The sequence below is a fragment of the Bombyx mandarina genome, chromosome 12 (assembly GCF_030267445.1).
Source record: "Bombyx mandarina strain Sakado chromosome 12, ASM3026744v2".
NCBI lineage: Eukaryota > Metazoa > Arthropoda > Insecta > Lepidoptera > Bombycidae > Bombyx > Bombyx mandarina.
The window spans coordinates 3,793,155-3,809,392 of NC_143219.1; the positions used below are offsets into that span (position 1 = coordinate 3,793,155).

At 34.8% G+C, this 16,238-nt stretch overlaps 1 protein-coding gene across 4 annotated transcripts in view; it reads right to left on the minus strand.

Moving 5' to 3' along the window:
* Positions 1-7,081, minus strand: part of LOC114243149 (CUGBP Elav-like family member 1) — a 454,265-nt gene extending 447,184 nt beyond the window's left edge. For 2 of the 4 annotated variants that reach the window (XM_089732094.1, XM_089732092.1), the window contains exon 1: positions 6,840-7,081. The gene's annotated coding sequence lies outside the window, so the exon portion shown is untranslated. Of the gene's footprint in view, positions 1-6,792 lie in introns of all 4 variants that reach the window. The other 2 variants (XM_089732093.1, XM_089732091.1) reach the window with 1 other exon arrangement.
* Positions 7,082-16,238: the final 9,157 nt, after the last annotated feature.

Genomic DNA, 16,238 nt, shown 5'->3' on the forward strand with positions numbered 1-16,238 from the left:
TTTTATAATATGTCTGCTTCAATTGTATTAGCACTTGGTGACAGACCATCTCCGTGCATACGTTTTCGCATTGCAAAGACCGATATAATTATCGTCGAGGTCACACCTACGCATTCGTGTTTTATTTTATCTCTTGCATCTCGTTTTAATCTATGCATTTTGGATGAAACGAATAGCTTTGTTTTTCGCATTTCTCGCGTTCATTTATTTTGAAGACGTTGCGTAATTTTGTTATAGGTCTAGATTATTATTTTCGAAATGCACTTACAATGGATGAGCTGTTATCTAAGCGACATCACAATTAAAGTCAAATACGAATCGCAGAACAATTAATAATGTACATTTATTTAATTCATAGCAAAACACATCATCATCATCATCAGCCTATATCAGTCCACTGCTGGACATAGGCTTCTCCAAAACAATTCTGTAGCAAACTCTAGCAAAACACATTGAGTTAATATTCTAGATAGATAAAATATAAGTCCTCGGTCAGCCCACTATTTTGTGATAATCGGAACTCATAGATATAAATAACTTTTGAGACTCAAAACTATAACTATATAATTAATATAATTAATAACTTTTAGTAAATCATACACGGTCATCCGGCCTCAAATCAGGATTCTCTGTGTTATAGGTACCAGAGACTGACACACATATTTATATATGTTTAAATATACACATATACGTAGATACATACGAGTATAAACACTCAAGTAAAGAGCAAACAAATCTGTTCATCGCACGAATGTTTGCCTGATGTGAGAATCGAACCCCGACCCTTGGCGCAACAGTCCGAGGCGCTAACTAGAGCTGCACCGAGTCAAAAGTCGAAAACCTTTCATCGGGACTTATGGTTGCTTTATGACGGCTAGAGCCGAGATAATGGCGGTAGGACCTCTTGTGAGTCCGCACGTTTAGGTACCACCGCCCTGCCCATTTCAGCAGTGAAGCAGTAATGCGTTTCTGTTTGAAGGCTGGGGCAGCCGTTGTAACTATACTGAGACCTTAGAACTAATATCTCAAGGTGGGTGGCGACATTTGCATTGTAGAATGTTTATATGCTTCGGTAATCACTTAACACCAGGTGGGCTGTGAGCTTTTTTTAATTGCTTAGATGGGTGGACGAGCTCACAGCCCACCATAAGATCATCCACCCATGCAATAAAAAGATATAACTACCAACACGCCAATACAATACACGTAATACGTATTCCACCAGTGAATGCTGGTTGGCGATCGCAGTGTGCTTAATCTTAACAGTCTTTTACGAAACCTACGGGCAGACACGGAATGGTCCTATTCTTAGTCGTGAATTTTCTTTTTTTCTTTTTCTACTTATGCTGATGGCCTTGAGAGGTTAATTCAGCTTCTTCTTGACGTGTAGGTGAGCTCAAGGGGCTCAAACCGGGAGTGTTGCTAACACTGTCCCTAGCGAGAGTAGTGCTTCGTAAAATCTACCACCGGATCTGAACGCGACCCACTGAGAAGATCCGGCGAGAAACTCAGTGGGCTTGACCTGTTCTCGAACTATGATGTATCAGCTTTTGTTACTACGAATAAAAATTTACAATTAACAAATAAATAAACGAGAAATACGAGAACAGGTGCGGCAATGAAAAAACACATGTTATGCACAAAAAATACGTAAATTTTAATTGTGTTGCCTCATAAATCACATTCCCGTGTGCCGTTTTAAAATCTAGCTGCATTTTTATTGTGTTGAAGAACGTTCTAGAATGTAATGTTCAAATCAAACAAAATAAAATAAAATAAAAAACAATTGCAGCATTCTTTAAGGATTTGATGTAACAAAATAATGATTTGAACAGTTAATTAAGGCTTTTAGATCAACGGGCTTTTTTTTATTTTTTGTTATTGCTTAGATGGGTGGATGAGATCACGCATCACCTAGTGTTAAGTGGTTGCCGGAGCCTATATACATCTACAACGTCAATGCCGCCACCCACCTAGAGACATGAGTTCTAAGGTATCACTTTTAACAGTAACCTTTCAAACCCAAACGCATTAGTGCTTCACGGCAGAAATAGGGAGAGTGGTGGTACCTACCCGTGCAGACTCACAAGACGTCCTTCCACCAGTAATTACGCAAATTATAATTTTTGCATGTTTGATTTTTATTACACAATTAGCTGACTCGGCCGACGTCGTAGTGCCTCAATCGATAAATAAAATACCTAAACTTTTGCATAAAAAAAACTTAAAACCAGCAAAAGGAATCCGTCCGACAGGGGACACATCGAAGGGAAAACAAAATTGTTATGTTTATTTAATTCCGAGCATTTTCCTATTTATCTACCTTTTAAACCCTCCCCTGGACTTCCACAAATAATTCAAGACCAAAATCAACCAAGTCGGTCCAGCCGTTCTCGAGTTTTAGCGAGACTAACGAACAGCAATTCATTTTTATATATATAAATTGAAAATAGATGTCGTTCCTTGGCCGTGAAGGTCATTGGAAATATACGTTAAGTACGTATTTCATCAGAAAAATTAGTACCTACCAGCGAGATTCGAACGCTGGCACAGTCGCATCGCTAGATACATACGAACGCACTGGGCGTCTTATCCTTTAGGCCACGACGGCTTCATAGAATAGTCATGCGGTTCGATTCGAAGGAAACAAGCATTATATAATGAGGCTTGGATTGACTGCCTGAATTCTTGTGATTTTGAAAGAATCCAGACATTCATTACATTCTGTCTATCCAAATACAAAAATCCATAGCAAATACAAAACTAGAAAGGGCTACGAGCATTCAGCAGTTACAGTTATTCTGAGCTCTCACAGTTTTCGAATTTGATTTGTAACATTATGTAGACTAGAGGTCCCGCAGTAGTCGAAATTCGACTATAATTAATTGAAATTGTAAGTTTGTACACTATTATGATTGTATTTTATATTTCTATAATCATAAATTTCGCCAGGACTACACTATAAAAAATATTAACAAAGACAAAAAATATTTAATCTATTCTTAATTTGACCACAGACGTCAAGAACAATAAATAGACGTTTGACAATAAATAGTATGCATGCGTGTTGCGTCAAATACATGATATGCAGTGTGTGTAATGTTTTCTTTATTGATTTAATGTATCTTTTATGCATTATTTTTAAAAAATATTAGCATTGTGCACTTCTCCTGTATATTCTCTATAAGTGTGGAAAATTTCATACTCCTCCGTCCGCACAATTTTCGTAAAAAGGGATACAAATTTTTGCTACACGTATTAATATATAGATGACCTATGTAACATATATAACGCGGATAAATTCTGAAAAAATGGTAAATTTCAAAGATAAAAATATATTATACATATCTGTAAATTGAACGTAAGAGTCTAGGAATGCTCATTATAGAACTATTTACGGCAGTTATCACAATATTCAACTATCGACGAATGTTGTCTGTTACCACGAAAGTATATAGTATTCTCAACGTCGGAAATAATATAATGTCCGCGCAATTTTCGTAAAAAGGGATACAAAGTTTTTGCTTCACGTATTGATATATAGATAACATGTCCAAACAAACGCGGAAGACGAAAGTCTAAATGTAGCCAGAGCAAGGACCACGCTGACCCGTGCTTATCGGCGATGCGTCGCGCGGGTCAATGCACATTGAGCTATCTTTGTCTATGTCACTTGATCGATGTTTTGTGCAAGCTTTATCCACAATAATGTTACGAATGCCCACTAAAATCATTAGGTCATAAAATTATCGTTTAATGAATCAATATAATATTGGTACTGTTCAGTTCTCGCATATTTGGTTAATTTTTTGGAGATAAAATATTTTCGCCCATATTTGACTTTATTTTTAATTCTAGGATAATTCAATGCTAGCTTTCGTTTAGTTAGGAACGCTAAATTAACGATGACCAATTAGATGTTTGCATATATTATTATACTTAGAAAGACAAAAAAAAAACAATAGTTTAGAGAGTTTGGATAATTGAGTACAGTACAGTACAGTATACGAGTAGGTATATAGCTGTATGAAACCAAATACTATTGCTAAAATTCAAGTTGACGTCTACAAAAATAGTGCTTAGGTTTTTTTATTTAGAGTAAACACTATAGAAAAGAGAAATCATGTCACTGCCGAAAATGATTACCTGTTAAGGCTTTTATTGTTTTTTCCTCTTTTGTTTTCAATATTATGCTCAACAATATTCGGCTATATATTTGTTGAATAATCAAAACTAGATTCACGGTTTAATGTCGCTATATTTTTTGGCATTATAATATTTATTTCCGATGTTTTCATCATTGAAGAGGAGCTTCATAATTTTTTACAGTAGCCGTGGTCAAGGATAACTAAGACTTAATTTACAGTTGTCACTTAAGCCAAACGATAACGAATAGTTTTGAGTAAGCTAAAAATTAGTTTCAATCATGTCTACGATTTGCGAAAGTCCACAAAGATACTATGCATATATTAATAGTATCTTAAAATTCGGATACGTGAAATACGCATTTTAGTAAGGTTAGTAAAAATAATTTTCCATCGGATATTAAATGGTTACTGGGTCCCACCACAGCGAATGCTATATTGTGTATTAAGTACAATGACAGTGAGTGATGACTGCCCCACCCTTCAAATCAGAAAGAATTATCGCCTTGCTGCAGTGATAGGCAGCATGGTAATACTCATCCGTGTGGACTCACGGAACTCCATAATGCCAGTTGGTGAGGTACAGCGTGGTAATACTCATCCGTGCGGACTCACGGAACTTAATAATGCCAGTTGGTGAGGCGCAGCATGGTAATACTCATCCGTGCCGACTCACGGAACTGCATAGTGCCAGTTGGTGAGGTCAATATTCTGGTTAAATATTCGGAGACCGTCACTTCCATTCACAGGAGATATCCCCTAATCGACTTTACGACTTGAGGAGGAGCTTCATAATTTTTTAGTGTCATTTTAGGCAGAAACATCTAGCCTATCTGATGACCACTACCTACTGAATACCGCTCATATTCTAAACACTATTTAGCCGCAGTTTAGAAGGAGTATCGTAACCTTGTAAACACATGTTGCTTCGCGACAGAAACAGTAAAGTGATGCTTATCATCAGCATCAGCTTTCTATCGCTGAGAAAGGGAGATAAAGATCACGACCTCAGTGGCTTTGACGGCATCAGCACCGTCCGTTGTTTATGAGCTCTTTATCCTCAAGACACACCGTGCACTTTTGGGATGACGTGACGGATATGGAGTTTTCTTTAGTTATTTTCTATCTCTAAAATTATCGTTCTAAAATTTCGGATCAGTCAATATTTACTCTTCAACGTCTTTATTATTTTAGTTCATTCCGTGATTATACTAAGCATACCCCGCGATTTCACTCGCGTTATAATTATAATTTAGAACAAATGAAAACCGTTGCATTTTTCTTCAATAGTGTTTCTCTCTGGGCTAAAATCAACTAGTCGATTTATAGGACTGCTGTTATCCCTCAACAATGTTTTTCTCTGGTCCATAATCAACTAGTCGATTTAAAGGATAGTTGTTTAGTGAAATCTTGAATCAGAGAACACACTTTCGTATTTCTTCTTCTTCTTCCAGTGCCTCTTCAATCCTGAAGGTTGGCCGTTAGCTTTCTATATTCATTTTTATCAGCAGCCAGCCGGAACAGCTGTTCTCCCGGATATTCCGGAGCCATGACTTCTTATTTTTATATTTATATTTATATTCGTATTTATTACAACTATATATTTATATACGAGTATATCCGTGGCGTTGCTCGGGCTGTTTAATTAACCTTGATAAAAAGTAAGATAAAATGTATATGTGTTGTTAATCCAGAATGTAAACTGCATTTGCGCGAAAATGTATCAAAATTCTTAAAAATTTTTTGGCGTGATTGACTAACAATCATCCAAACATACAAATTTTCGCATCTTTATTATCAGTATTATTCCTGTAATATTCAAATTTATATCATGATGCAAATGCGTCACTGTCTGAAGATTTTACGACTTTTTTCCGTTCCACGAATAAGTTATCTTTGAGACGAGATCTCGTTATTTTCGGAAGATTATCTTTTGGTACTTATGGCCATAATAAAAATGCAATTGATGAAAGAGTGAAAAATATTTTCACAATTTTGCCTTCTTTTTCCGTTAACATAAAATATTTGTATTGCATTGTGCACGGGAGACCAGCTGCGTAATATATTAAGTCCAAATGCCATTCAAGTATACGTGAAATTGGTGGTATGTACAAAAGTCATAAGAATATAAAAGAGTCCAATGCACGTTCATAGAGTATATTTGATTGTGTGCTTGGTCGAACTGCAGATATGTGTCAAGCAATTATAAACCTTTAGCCATTAGTAATACTTTCCAAATCTGCTATCTGCGTTTAGGTACCTTAACTTTAACAGAGCTTAAAGTATTTTCATATATTTTCCTAAAATACACTATAGCCTGAAACAATCATATTTTCCTAGTTTTTTTTTTGTTGTGTAGGCAATATGTTAATTAATAATTAAGCTTCTTTTAGCTTAAACGCTTATATTCCTTCAAATAAAACATGAAATAAATGTTTTTATCATTAGTTCGGTAAGCAATAAATAAATTTGTCATCAAGATAAATTTTCTACAGAGAATTATTTTTTAAATAAATTCTATCAAAAGTAATTTGTAAAAAGCTGTCTATTAAAATTAATTTAGATGAAACTTTGTGATAATTAACTCTCACTCGCAGATAAATTAAAGGAGCCTGTCAAAAATTATCGCTCGGAATTTTTCAGTTACCTGGAAAAATCACGTTCGCACTCTTAACTTAAAGTCATTGAACTCACCAAAACAAACGTTATACCCTCATCAAAATAGCCGTAAACTAATTAAAATTTACTTCCAAGGACCACAACACAACTCACACACACACGCGTAATTAAGTGGCTAAACAGGCAAAGGGAAAGTTCACTAATCACCCGAAATTGTTTGCGACTCTCCCGGGCGAAACCACGTGTTGCACGAAAGCAAAAACCCGATTTTATTTTTCCGTATACAACGACACCGCACGCCCCTTTCCCGCAACTAACTGACCAACTGACAACCGACTGACCGAGGCATATTTTCTTTGTATATACATACATATATAAACAATTTATTTTCATAGACGCATCATAGCGACGCACACGAATAGTCGAGAACTATGAAATAGTATAGGTGGTGTGTCGTTTTGAATTTTTAATGGTCTATTTTTGATAGTTTGCCATTGAAACGCGACTGCTGTCTGTATGCACGTCGATTTTTTTTATATTATATTTAACTTATTGGAATTTTTTGTGTTTTGCAATTTAGAATACTTATTAGTTTATTTAACAGAAGTAGAAGTTAGAATGATACTAATATAGAAATTAAGACCAGCAGGGTTCTTTGAAACGCGACTGCTGTCTGTATGCATGTCGTATTTTTTTATATTATATAATTTAACTTATTGGTATTTTTAGTGTTTTGCAATTTAGAATACTTATTAGTTTATTTAACAGAAGTAGAAGTTAGGATAATACTAATATAGAAATTAAGACCAGCAGGGTTCTATAAGCTAATTCTAGACAGCGTGATGCCAAATGGCATGTAGTGATTAATAAAATCAGGTTTTAAGAACAAACTAGTGTTTTCTGATGAGAATTTATTATTTAATATAAATTACGAATAACTTTTACAGCTCAATTAAGTTAATACCTATAGTAGTATAGATAGCAATGCATTTGTCACCTAATGCGGTATTAATGAACGGGAGTTACAGGTTAATTCTCAATTATTTTTTTTAAATTAAAAGTCGTACAAATAGCTTTGTAAAATTAAAAATATGACATTTGTATTTTAAAAATCCACGAAAAGTTACAAAAAAATAAAATGAATCTAGAGCCGCATGTGTTTTATCGGTATAACCGTCAATACATCAATTATATTTTTACCTCTCTGCTATTTAATGCATCACAATTATTTTGATTCGACCAAGTAATCATATATAATGTTTTCCTTAATAGTTTTTATTGTTTATATTCTTATAGAAAGGATTTTAATGGTCATATAGCGTGTCACTAAGTCTAAGTTATCGAATTCTGTGCATTAGCTATCGGTGGACGCACAATTGATTGAAGGGGAAATATTTTCCACGTTGACTATAATTATGCTTAAACAAAAAGTATGATTGATATAATTACAAATCAACGTTTTTATATAAGTTTTTGGTGTTCTATTAATCTTATCATACGATTGAAAATTTACAGTTATTTTTGGCACTCCACGAAGTCTCCCGATATGTGACCAATAATTTCAGAAACCGATTTTTTCATACAATTAGTGTATGTGACGACGAAGCGTGATCTGTTTCACTAGTACGTAATAGTTGTATGGTTATTGCTTCGGCCTATTATTGAAATATGTTGGATATCACTGTATTTATGTCAAATAAAATAATACGTATTCCGGATAATACTGTAAATATGAAACAACACAATTTTGTACCAAAACTATGATTACTTCTGCCTTGCCTAAATCAATATTTGAGCACTAGAATGTTTGTGGCATACTGAGTGAAAATATGAATTTATGATCAATCTTTTTTTTCTCTCATTTTCTGTGTTTCGTAGCGTATGATACGTGTTCCGAAAAATTGTTAGTTTATTCAATAAATTTTTGTTTAACATCTCATAAGCCGCAATAAAACAAAGTTTGTGTATACCAATCTAAGCGTTACCTTCAAATCATGGTGAAGCCTAAATAGGTGAGATTAAATTGGTGGGTAGGCAAAAAAAGGAAGCCAGGAATTTTTGTGTTCATTCATAGTTACCATCAGGCTCTGTAATGAACCTCTCCTCCACCTCCACGGGCTGCTCATCTGATTTTGCAAGTACTTCAGAGCATATGAAAGTAGAGATAAAAATTTTAGAACTATTCATTTATAGAATTTATTTTAATGTGAGGATACGAAGAAATTTATCTTTTTTAATGATTAATATAATTTGAGTTAAGTTACTTACAATACAATAAGCATATAACGTTAAGTCTTGCAAGCGGATACATTTTGCGAAAATGTTCATAAAAATTAACAAACTACTGATTGTCTTGTTTGGTTTGACGTCATGCGACATCTATTTTGAATGAAGATAAATTACAGTTCAATAAATAAAATGATCTCCATATCCGAAAAGAGTTAGAGGTTTCTCAAGCCTTCAGCCAGTCCACGTGATACGAGACTAATAAACTTCGATTTTGTCTCAAATTTAGTGCGTTTAATACCTATTGTTTTTTTTTTAAATAAGTAATAATTAAGCAAAAATACCTAGTTGAAGTTAGAAGAGTATTTTATGTGTAGCATTTTTGAGTTCAATGTGCCCTCTAAATTGATGAAGTAAGGGCCAGAAAGCAAATTTCCACAATCGATAGAACTTTAATAATTGATACAATAGCCGCCGGTCGCTTGCCTACCTACTTCGATCCTCACTTCAATATTGACCGCACTCATGTACATCGATCGCTACACGATACACACATATTGCTATGATTATTGTAACTTTTTTTTTTTTTCGTAGATGGGTGGTCGAGCTCACAGCCCACCTGGTGTTAAGTGGTTACTGGAGCCCATAGACATCTACAACATAAATGCGCCACCCACCTTGAGATATAAGTTGTAAGATCTCGGTATAGTTATAACGGCTGCCTCACCCTTCAAACCGAAACGCATTACAGTTTCACAGCAGAAATAGGCAGGGCTGTCGTACCTACCTACCCGTGTGGATTCACAAGAGGTCCTACCACCAGTAAAGACAACGTAAATGCCGCCACCTACCTTGAGATATAAGTTCTAAGGTCTCAGTTTTTACAGTACAACGGCTGCCCTCCCCCTCGGTTCAAACCGAAACGCATTACTGCTTCACGACAGGAAATGTATCATGTTATTATAGATCGATTAAAAAACATTAATTTAACTTTGACCTCTACATGAAGTGCAATTTCTCGGGCAGACGTTATCGAATCACAATACTGTCATAAATTTTATTCTGTACTAGCTGACCCGGCAGAATTCGTAGTGCCTCAATCGATAAATAAAAGACCTAAACTTTTGTATAAAATAAATTTAAAACAAACAAAACGAATCCGTCCGACGGGGGACACATCAAAGGGAAAACAAATTTTTTATTTTTATTTAATTCCAAGCATTTATCTACCTTTTGAACCTTCTCTGGACTTCCACAAATAATTCAAGACGAAAATTAGCCAAATCGGTCAAGCCGTTCTCGAGTTTTAGCAAGACTAACGAACAGCAATCCATTTTTATAAATATAGATTTCTGTTTAAAATTCACTTTTGCGGCTTAAACATTTATTTTATATTCTTACGACTCGCGGTAATTCCTAGCAATTTTTATATACCATACATACGAAATTTTCGTTCTTGGTTCATTGTAGGAAGCCTGTTGAATGCAGCACGTACGTTCTATTGTATGCGTAGCTATAAATTCGTATATGGTACTCACAGTTGTATCGCTATAAAAAATTTGCTAACCTAAAGAACTTTCATCAAAATCTTTATTTAAATAGTTAAGTTACATTTGTTCTACACTAAAAATAACAGCTATCTTTTTATTTCTATGTGTATATCGACTATATACAAATTAATAATTACTTAATTAACTAAATTAATAAATAAGACAAATTGATAATTACTAAATAAAATTAATTAATAAATAAAAATAATTTTTTTTTTACCAAATTATGATATAGTTACGGTAACCCATGCAAAAATGACAGAAGCAATAGATAATTTATAATCGCCTGGACGTGAAACCTGGACTTTTGATTTTGAGGTACCAATAAAAGATCTATTGAGATTTTCATTCTCAGAAAATCAATAGTATCACGAACAAGGTGTAATTAGAGCCAAGCTATTTCACAGCAGTCATAAACATATCTTTGTAGTACCGGGCACTCCGACAATTACAGAACAAAACGTTTAAATATATATTGATATAAGATCTCGGGGTTTAGTGGAATATATTGTGCATTTCATTTGGCATTACGCCAAATGTCTGTCCATGCTTAGTTACTTTATGATGAGCGTTTGTCTTTAAGATATAGGAGCTTCTAACTGATGGTTGGGTGGCGGGCTCCTAGTTGCTGATCGAATGAAGGTACTGATCTTCAAGTGATCATAGCCTAAAGGATAATATCCCTGATGTACGTACTTACATTGAACGTTGCATATATGTCAATTTTGTAAGGAAATAACCAAAAAAACTAAATTAACACGTTCATTATAATATGAGTTAATGAATGAATATAGGTACACTGTTTATACCTTTGTAGTATTTTCTCCGGTATTCGCAAGTTGCAAACATAATTAAAACTACTTTTAAATTTCAGTCAATCGGCTGTGACTAGACCGAAGTAATGTATTAGAAATGTCGGAAATAATATAATGATATTTAAAAAAAACGCAAGACTACACCATAATAATAGTTTTAATTATAGTATGTACTAGAAATATCGGTCTCATGGTAAATAGTCGACCTCGCCCTAAGCACGTCATTACGAATCCTCCCGATCCGTTAACGATGCTATTAGGTACCTCGAGCACTGGTCACCGTCCTCGCCGAAACCGTCGCTTGCGACGAAGGGCTCGGCCAGTAAATTAACCCACAGACACAGCCCACTGAGTTTCTCGCCGGATCTTCTCAGTGGGTCGAGTTTCCGATATGGTGGTAGATTCTGTGAAGCACTGCTCTTACTAGAGCCAGAGTTAGCAATGCCTCCAGCTTGAGCCCCGTGAGCTCACCTACATGTTAGGGTAACGCTGATATAGCTTTTCAAGACTATCAGCATAAGTAGGAAAAAAACCGGTGGTATCAAGCATATTTCAAGCATTCAGTTCAACACTAGGTCATAGTTGCCCATGTAAGTTTTAGGGCCAGCATAGCTAAGTTGTTGCTTACTACTGGATACTTTTTAAGATTCTCATTTGAGGACACAACTTTGTGGCATTGAAATACCGTGGATAGTTGTCCCAGAACCGCAAAAATGAGCTCTGGAATGGCCTCCAGCAGTAAAGAAGAACTATGTATCGTTAGTCGCGCGATGGATATGACGAAAATGGAGCTGTACATTTGTCCTGTGTTCATTATCGCAGCATGTTTTTATGTTTCTACATCTCTGGATTTTTTTTCAGAAAAACGGTTGTCTAGGAGACCGCTTATTACTCGTACATACATATCGACGCTTGAAAAGCAAACGTGACTAAGCGACAATAACTGCTTTGTACATAAATGATAGGCAATAACCATATTCGATGCGCAAAAAAAAAAATTTTTTAGGTTTATTAAAATCGTTTCAATCCTACAGCTACTAGCTAGATTCTACTACAGCTAGATTCGTTAAAATAAATTTTGTTTTCAGGTATTCCAATTCTAAATTAGTCTACTGTAAAGTTTGTCGCATTTTTGCTTAGTCACGTTTACCTTTCAAGCGGCGTTATATTGCAGCACCTGTTTTTGTTGTTATTAATAAAACGAGTGATAGTAACGATCAAACGTTAATTTAAATGCTTTAATACAGTACAGAAACAAATATTTCAGCTGACGTAATTCAACGTACAATCTTGTAGCAGATTATTCTAAATTTAATGTGTACAATCTAGATCAAACCGGGGGCGTTACCGTGGCAAGAAAACCAGATTAAAGATTACGTTTACTGACGTACTAATAAAAATTCAGATATCTATCTAAGCATTATGGGTTTTATTTCAGAGCGCAACATTTTTTTTTGCATAAAATAATCCTATTTAATACCTATCGTAAAATATACTTATAAAAAATCAATAAAGAAACTGGTTTTTCCTTTTCGTAAGGCATTTTTAAAATATTATTACTTATTTTGAGCTTACGCGGGTAGATACCGCCTTATAGTTTCGGCCGCGAATCATATATAAGTGCTTTCTTATCTGAAGGGTAGGACTTGCAGACAGAAGGGCAGTTGTTAGGTAACAATTTCCTTCAGGCTGAGCTCTTGAATTCACCCATTCATCATAGCTAACCGGCAAAGTTTCTAGGCCAGCCGCAATCCCAAACAAACCAAATCGCAAAAAAAATCCAGCTTATACATACGATTTTCTCCTTGATTTGTTAACCTTTTTCTTAGCTATCGAATATTTATTGCCATTCAATATTTTTGTTGGAATAGCTCACGTCTTTTAAACGCCAATAGCGAAAAAAACATCAAAATATCCCCTAAAAATTAATGTAAATCTTCTCAGGTTTCAGGTCTCAGTGCAATTTTAATCAAAAAACGTATCACTAATGTTCATTAAAAATATCTAAATAATAATTTATGTAAAAGCGTTTTTGCCAAAATCAGATCTAACTTTATGCCCGCGTTGTCGATATTTTATTAAATGGAGTATTCAGTGGCTAATTACATTTCGCTTTCAGAGATGCGCTTATAAATTTAATATGTATCTGGCTAAATGCCAAACACGTGCAATAGTGTCCAAGCTTGGTCACTTTATAATGAGCGTCTTCATGTAAGATTGGTAATGAATAATAATATTATACTAGAGGTCCCGCAGTAGTCGAAATTCGACTATAATTAATTGAAATTGTAAGTTTGTACACTATTATGATCGTATTTTCAACGCTAAGACTACCTACACTAAAGAAAAATATTAATAAAGACAAACAATATTTAATCTATAATTTAATTTATATTCTCAATTTGACCACAGACGTCAAGAACAAAAGTTTGACAATAAATAATTAGTATGCACGCGTGTGTGTGTCAAATACATGGTAATATGTGTATTGTTTTCTTTATTGATTGAATGTATCTTTTGTGCATTATTTAAAAAAAAATATAGCATTATGCACTTCTTCTCTATATTCTCTATAAGTGTGGAAAATTTCATACTCCTCTGTCCGCGCAGTTTTCGTAAAAAGGGATACAAAGCTTTTGCTTCACGTATTAATATATAGATTGTATGATATCATAGGTTGATGACCTTTTTAATTTGATCTACTGACTAAAGATGACAAACAAGCTCATTGAAACTTATAAACACAGAAAAATATGAAGATTTAGGTATGCATGCCTATAAAAGGAACCATGCTATAAAATCCTAGGAAACTATTATATAAATTTATTTTAAATCATTATAACAAACTAGCTGACCCGGCAGACTCCGTAGTGCCTCAATCGATAAATAGAAGACCTAAACTTTTTAATAAAATAAACTTAAAACAAACAAAAGGAATTTGTCCGATGGGGGACACATGAAAGGAAAAACAAAATTGCTATTTTTATTTAATTCCCAGCATTTTCATGTTTGTATACCTTTTAAACCTTCTCTGGACTTCCACAAATAATTCAAGACCAAAATTAGCCAAATCAGTCCAGCCGTTCTCGAGCTTTAACGAGACTAACGAACAGAAATTCATTTTTGTATATATAGATAACACTTAATTCACTGAGGCGTACATTCAGAACAAATTTTCGATGATACATTTTAGCTCCGGAAACGGAAACAGCGAGTGGCTGAAAAACGATCGACGGGCACTATGATCGGGGCAACAACATCCTTTTGGCGATCTGCCAACTTCTACACAGAAAGCCTACCAAGTCAAAAATATATAATAATTGATAGTTTTGAGTATTTAGTGAAAAATACTACCTTTATATGTACTATTTCTATCTATCTCTCTCTCTCTCCATTTATATCTCTGTTATTTCTGGTAAATGTAAGTTTAATTGAGCAACTATCATTGTATCTAGGATTCTTAAAACGATTATCAGTAAAATGTTGAAAAACAGCGTTGAAATTTCGACTTCTAGAATTTTCTGGATCTTTATGATGATGTGAATATTGATAATGTTCCGGCAAATAATGCTTCCATAATCCGTCTATTAAGTGAAAGGTTAGAGCGAAAACGCGATAAATCTCATACAGACGGGCACTAATAATAAGGTATGAAGAAACATCAGGTGTGTGCGTGAAAAAAATATATTTCAGATAATCGTCGACGGCACAGTGATCGAAGCCGAAACATCCTGTTGGCGGCCTGCCAGTATCTCTGCGGATAAATGTTTCATTCAAAATCGTAGGATAGGAAAACAACGAAAAACGTTGCTCTAACAAATGTGCGGTAGTTATCATTTGAATACAAATGCGCTGTTGACCTGCCAGTCGCATACTTTGGATGAACGTCTTATCCATTTAATGAATACATTGAAATAGTTTTAGAGGAACTGTTAAGTGAACATAACTATTAAGAGATTTTCATTAAATACTAACTGACCCGGCAGACTTCGTAGTGCCTCAATCGATAAATAAAATATTTAAACTTTTGTACAAAATAAACTTAAAACAAACAAAAGGAATCCGTCCGATGGGGGACACATCAAAGGAAAAACAAAATTGTTATTTTTATTTAATTCCGAGCATTTTCATATTTATCTACCTTTTAAGCCTTTTCTGGACTTCCACAAATAATTCAAGACCAAAATTAGCCAAATCGGTCCAGCCGTTCTCGAGTTTTAGTGAGACTAACGAAAAGCAATTCATTTATATATAGGTATATATAGATTTGACGATCTGTTAAAAGATTTTTCATCATTAATTCATGGTCGTTTCTTCAACTTTGCTTCAGCTTGGTATTGATGTAGACAGCTCTGCTTAGTGACCTTTCTGATATACTACTGTGAAACAGTGCTACGTTCTTAAGAACGGAAAATTGAAACGACTTTGACAGAAATATATTCCAATCAACGTTAACAAAGCGCATTAAATATTACGCGTCTTGACTGATTACATATGACCTAGATTGATAGAAGAGTCTATCTCGTTCCGAATTATCCCGAAGTTTTTATACACCCTAAAATTAATATCACTACCGTCTTTAGTTTTTTTATTTTTATTGCTTAGATGGATGGACGAGCTCACAGCCCACCTGATGTTAAGTGGTTACTGGAGCACATAGACATCTACAACGTAAATGCGCCACCCACCTCGAGATATAAGTTCTCAGTATAGTTACAACGGCTGCCCCGCCCTTCGAACCGAAACGCATTACTGCTTCACGGCGGATATAGGCGGGGTGGTGGTACCTACCCGTGCAGACTCCCAAGAGGTCCTACCACCAGTAAATGATAATCTTAATACCATTACCGTCCGATGGGTGAGCTCAAAATAATTCTAGCCAC